Here is a 6,685-nt window from a genome sequence, read left to right on the forward strand (position 1 = left end):
AAAAGAATCGAATTGAATCGAAAAGAATCGAATCAAAAAGAATGGAATCGAAATGAAAATAATGAATCGAATCGAAAAGAATCGAAACGAATTGAAAAGAATCATAACGAATCGAATCGAATTGATACGAAAAGAATCGAATCCAAAACAATCGAATCGAAACAAAATAATTGAATCCTATCGAATCGAATCGAAAGGAATCGAATTGAATCGAATCGAAAAGATTGATTCGAAACGAAAAGAATCGAATCGAATCGAATCGAAAAGGATCGAATTGAATGGAATCCAATCAAAAAGAATCTAATCGAATCGAAAAGAATCCAATCAAACTTAATGGAATCAAAAAGAATCGAATCGAATCGAATTTAATCGAAAAGAATCGAATCGAAAAGAATCGAAACAAATTGAATCAGATCGAATGGAAAAGAATCGAATATAACCGAAAAGATTCGAATCGAATCGAAAAGAAATGAATCGGATTGGAAAGAATCGAATCGAAAAGAATCAAATCGAAAAAAATCGAATCGAAATTAAAAGAATCGAATCGAATCAAAGCAAAAAGAATCGAATCGAATCAAAAAGAATCGAATTGAATCGAATAGAGAAGAATCTAATGGTAAGGATTCGAATCGAAAAGAATCCAATTGTATCGAATCAAAAAGAATCGAATTGAATAGAATACAAAAGAAAGGAATCGAATTGAATCGAAAAGAATCTAATCGAAAAGAATCGAATCGAAACGAAGAGAATCAAATCGGATCGAATCAAAAAGAGTCGAATCGAAATGAAAAGAATCGAATTGAATCGAAAAGAATTGAATAGAATCGAAAAGAATTGAATAGAAATGAATCGATCGAAATGAAAAGAATTGAATCGAATCGAATCGAAAACAATCGAATCAAAAAAATCGAATTGAAACAAAAGAATCGAATCGTATTGAATCAAATCAAAAAAATCTAATTGAATAGAATCGAAAAGAATCGATTTGAAAAGAATCTAATCGAATCGATAGAAAATTGAATCAAATCGAAATCAATCAAATCAAATCGAATCGAAAAGAATCGAATTGAATGGAAATGAATCGAAAAGAATCTAATTGAGTCGAAAAGAATCAAATCAAATTTAATGGAATCGAAAAGAACCGAATAGAATCAAATTGAACCAAAAAGAATCGAATCAAAAAGAATCGAAACGAAACGAATCGAAAATCATTGAATCGAATCGAATCTAAAAGAATCGAATGGTATCAAATCGAAAAGAATCGAATCGATATGAAAAGAATTGAATCGAATTGAATCGAAAAGAATCGAATCGAAAAGAATCAAATTGAAACGAAAAGAATCGAATCGAATAGAAAAGAATCAAATCGAAATGAATCGATTTGAAACGAAAAGAATAGAATCGAATTGAATGAAATATTCGAATCGAATCGAAAAGAACTGAATCGAATGAAATCCAAAAGAATCAAATTGAAATGAATAGAATCAAACCAAATCGAATTGAATCGAAGAGTCGATTCGAATCAAATCGGAACGAAAAGAATTGAATCGAATAGAATCGAATCAAAAACAAGCGAATTGAATAGAATAGAAAAGAATAGAATCGAATCGAAAAGAATCCAATTGACTCGAAAGGAATCGAATCGAAAAGAATCAAATCGAAACGAAAAAAAGCGAATCGAATCAATCAAAAAGAATAGAATCGAATCAAATAGAAAAGACTCGAATCGAATGGAAAAGAATAGAATCAAAAATAATCGAATTGAAGCAAAAAGAAATGAATTGAATTGAATCAAATGGAATTGAATCAAAAAGAATTGAATCGAAGAAAATCGAATCGAATGGAACTGAATTGAAGAGAATCGAATCGAATCGAAAAGAATCATATTGAATCGAATCGAATAGAAAAGAATCGAATCGAATCGAAAAGAATCGAATCGATTCAAATTGAATCGAAAATAATCAAATCAAATAGAATCAAAAAGAATCGAAAAAAAGAATCGAAATAAATCGAATCGAAAAGAATCGAACTGAATCGAAATGAAAAGAATCGAATCGAAAAGAATCGAATTGAAACGAAAAGAATCGAATCGAATGTAACGAAAAAAATCGAAACGAAAAGAATCGAATCAAAACAAAAGAATCGAATTGAATCGAATCAAATTGAAAAGAATCAATTCGAAAGAAACTGAAAAGAATTGAAGCGAAACAAACTGAAAAGAATCAAATAAAATCGAATCGAATCGAAAAGATTCGAATTGAATCAAATCGAATGGAAAAGAAATAAAATAGATTAGAAAAGAATCGAATTGCATCGAAAAGAATCGAATTGAATCGAATGGAAAAAAATCGAATAGAACCGAATAGAATCGAAAAGAATCGAAACAAATCAAATCGAAGAGAATCGATTCAAATAGAAATGAAAAAATCGTATCGAATCGAAACGAAAAGAATCAAATTGAATCAAATCGAAAAGAATTGAATCAAATCGAATCGAAAACAACTGATTCGAATCGAATTGAAAAGAATCGAATTGAATCGAATCGAATCGAACAGAATATAATCGAATCGAAAAGAATCGAATCAAATTTAATGGAATCGAAAAGGATCGAATCGAATCAAATTGAATAAAAAAGTCCAATCGAAGAGAATCGAAACGAATCCAATCAGATCGAATTTAAAAGAATCAAATCGAAAAGAATCGAATGGTATCGAATCGAAATGAAAAGAATTGAATTGAATAGAATCAAAAAGATTCGAATAGAAAAGTATCGTATTAAGCGATAAGAATCAATTCGAATCAAAAAGAATCGTATCGAATCGAAAAGAATCGAATTGATTCGAAAATAATCGAATTGAATCGAATCTAAAAGAATCAAATCGTATGCAATCGAATAGATAAGAATCGATCGTATGGAATCGAATCGAAAAGAATCGAATTGAATAAAATAGAAAAGAAAGGAATCGAATTGAATCGAAAAGAATCGAATCGAATCAAAAAGAACAGAATCGAAATGAAAAGAATCGAAGAGAATCGAATCGAATCAAAAAGAATCGAGTCGAATCGAATCGAAAAGCATCAAATCGAAAAAAATCGAATTCAAATGAAAACGAATCGAATCGAATCGAAAAGAATCAAATTGAACGAATCGAATCGAAAAGAATCGAATCTAAACGAAAAGAATCAAATCGAATGGAATTGAAAAGAATCGAATCGATTCGAAACGAATCGAAAAGAAACAAATCAAATAGAATTGTAAAGAATCGAAATAAATCGAAAAGAATCAAATCAGATCGAATCGAAAAGAATCAAATCAAAAAGAATCGAATCGAAACCAAAGAATCGAATCGAATCGAAGCAAAAAGAATAGTATTGAATCGAATCGAATTGATAAGAATCGAATCGAATAGAATCGAATCGAATTAAAAAGAATCAAATCGAATCAAATCGAATCTAAACGAAAATAATCAAATTGAATCGAATCGCATCGATAAGAAAAGAATCGAAAAAATTGCATAGAATTGAGTCAAATCCAAAAGAATTGAATTGAATTGAAAGAAATCGAATTGAATCGAATCGAATAAAAAATCGAATCGAATCGAATCTAAACGAGAATAATCGAATTGAATCGACTCGAATCGATAAAAATCGAATCGAAAAGAATCGAATCCAAATGAAAATATTCGAATTGAATCGAATCAAAAGGCTCGAATTGAGTCAAATCGAAAAGAATCGAATCCAATCGAAAAGAATCGAATTGAATCGAATCAAAAAAATCGAATCTAATCGAAAAGAATCGAATTGAATCGAATCGAAAATAAATGAATCGAATTGAAAAGAACCGAATAGAAAATAATTGAATCGAATCAAATTGAAAAGAATCGAAAAGAATCAAATCGAATTGAAAAGAATTGAATCAAATCAAAAAGAATCGTATCAAATCGAATCAAAAAGAATCGAATTGAATCAAATTGAAAAGAATCGAATCGAAAAGAATCATATAGAATCAATAGAATCGAATCAAAAAGAATTGAATCAAATTGAAAAAATTGAATCGAATTGAGTTGAAAAGAAATGAATCAATAAGAATCGAATCGAATCTAAAAGAATTGAACCGAATCAAATAGAAAAGAATCGAATCAAATAGAAAAGATTTGAATCGAATCGAATAATAAATAATCGAATTGAAACGAATCAAAACGAATCCAAAGGATCGAATTGAAAAGAATCCAATCGAAAAGAATTGAAACGAATAGAATCAAGTAGAATCTCAAAGAATCGAATATAATCAAATCGAAAAGAATCGAATCGAATTGAAAAGAATCGATTTGAATTGAATCGAACCGAATGAAATCGAATCCCATTGAAAAGAATTGAATCAAATCGAAAGAATCAAATTGAATCAAAGAATCGAATCGAATCAAATCGAAAAGAATCGAATCGAATCGAAGGGGTCGATTGAAAAGAATTGAATTGATTCGTAAAAAACGAATCGAATCGAATTGAATCGAATTGAAAAGAATCGAAAAATTGAATCGAATTGAAAGGAATCGAAAAGAATCGAGAAGAATCGAATCGAATCGAATTGAAAAGAATCAAATCGAATCGAATCGAATTGAAAAGAATCGAATCGAATCGAAAAGAATCGAATCGAGTTGAAAAAATCGAATCGAATCGAATCGAAAAGAATCAAATCGAAACAAATCGAAAGAATCGAATCGATTCTAAAAGAATCAAATCAAAAAGAATCGAATCAAAATGAATCGAAAAGAATCGAATCGAATCAAAAAGAATCGAAAACAAAAGAATCGAATCGACGAATCGAAAAGAATCTAATCGCAAGGATTCGAATCAAATAGAATAGAATCGAAAATAATCGAAGCGAATAGAATCAAAACGAATCGAATTGAAAATAATCAAATCGAATCAAATCGAAAATAATCGAATTGAATCGAATCGAATCGAAAATAATCAAACCAAATTGAATCAAAACATATCAGCCGAAAATAATCGAATGAAATCGAATCAAAATTAATCTAATCGAATTGAATCGAAACGAATTGAATCGAAACGAATCCAATCGAAAATAATTGAATCAAAATGAATCGAATCGAAAATAAATGAATCGAATCAAATCAAAAATAATCGAATCGAAGTGAATTGAATCGAAAATAATCAAATCGAATCGAATCAAAAATAATCGAATCGAATCGAATTGAAGCGAATCAAATCAAAAATAATCGAATCTAAATGAATTGAATCGAAAATAAAGGAATCGGGAATTCCTGGGTGGCGCAGCGGTTTAGCGCCTGCTTTTGGCCCAGGGCGCAATCCTACAGACCTGGCATCGAATCCCACGTCAGGCTCCCGGTGCATGGACCCTGCATCTCCTTCTGACTGTTCTCTGCCTCTCTCTCTCTGTATGATATCATAAATTAAAAAAAAGAAAAGAAAAGAAAGGAATCGAATCAAAATGAACCGAATCGAATCGAACCTAATCGAAACGAATCGAATCGAAAATATTTGAATTGAATTGAATCGAATCAAAACTAATCGAATCGTATAGAATCGAAATGAATTGAATAGAAAATAATCAAATCGAAATGAATAGAACCAAAAATAATTGATTGAATCGAATCAAAACGGATCGAATCGAAACGAATGGAATCGAAAATAATCAAATCGAATCGAATCAAAAATAATCGAATCGAAACGAATCGAAACAAATAGAATGAAAAATAATCGAATCGAAACAAATAGACTCGAAAATAATAGAATCAAATTGAATCGAATCAAACTAATCGAATTGTATTGAATCGAAACGAATCGAATTGAAAATAATCGAATCAAAACGAAACGACTTGAAAATAATTGAATTGAATCGAAACGAATCGAATCGAAAATAATTGAATTGAAACGAATCGAATCTAAAATAATTGAATCAAATCAAATCGATAGAAATTAATTGAATCGAATTGAATCGAAAAGAATCGAATCAAAATTAAATAAAAAAGAATTGAAAAGAATCGAATCGATTCGAAAAGAATCAAATCGAATCGAAAAAGATCGAATCGAATCGAAAAGAATCAAATCGAATCGAATTGAATCGAAAAAGAAGAATCGATTTGAAAAGAATCAAATCGAATCGAAAAAGATCGAATCGAATTGAAAAGAATCAAATCGAATCGAAAAAGATCGAATCGAATCGAATCAAAAAGAATTGATTCGAAATGAATTGAATCAAATTGAAACGAAAAGAATCTAAACGAATCAAATAAAGAAGAATCGAATCGAAAAAAATCGAATCGAATCGAATTGAATTAAAAAGAATCGAATCAAAAAGAATCGAATCGAATCGAATCAAAAATAATCGAATCGAATAGAATCGAAATGAATCGAATCGAAATGAATCGAATCAAAATGAATCGACTCGAAAATAATTGAATCGAATCAAAAAGAATAGAATCAAAAAGAATAGAATCGAAACGAATCGAATCAAAAATAATTAAATCGAATTGAGTCGAAAATAATTGAATCAAAATGAATCGAATAGAAAAAAATCGAATCGAATAGATTCGAATCATAAATAATCAAATCTAATTGAAATGAATCAAATCGTAAATAATTGAATCGAAACGAATCGACTCGAAAATAATTGAATGGAAACAAAACGAATTGAATCGAA

The sequence above is a fragment of the Canis lupus genome, chromosome 31, assembly GCF_048164855.1.
Source record: "Canis lupus baileyi chromosome 31, mCanLup2.hap1, whole genome shotgun sequence".
Lineage (NCBI taxonomy): Eukaryota > Metazoa > Chordata > Mammalia > Carnivora > Canidae > Canis > Canis lupus.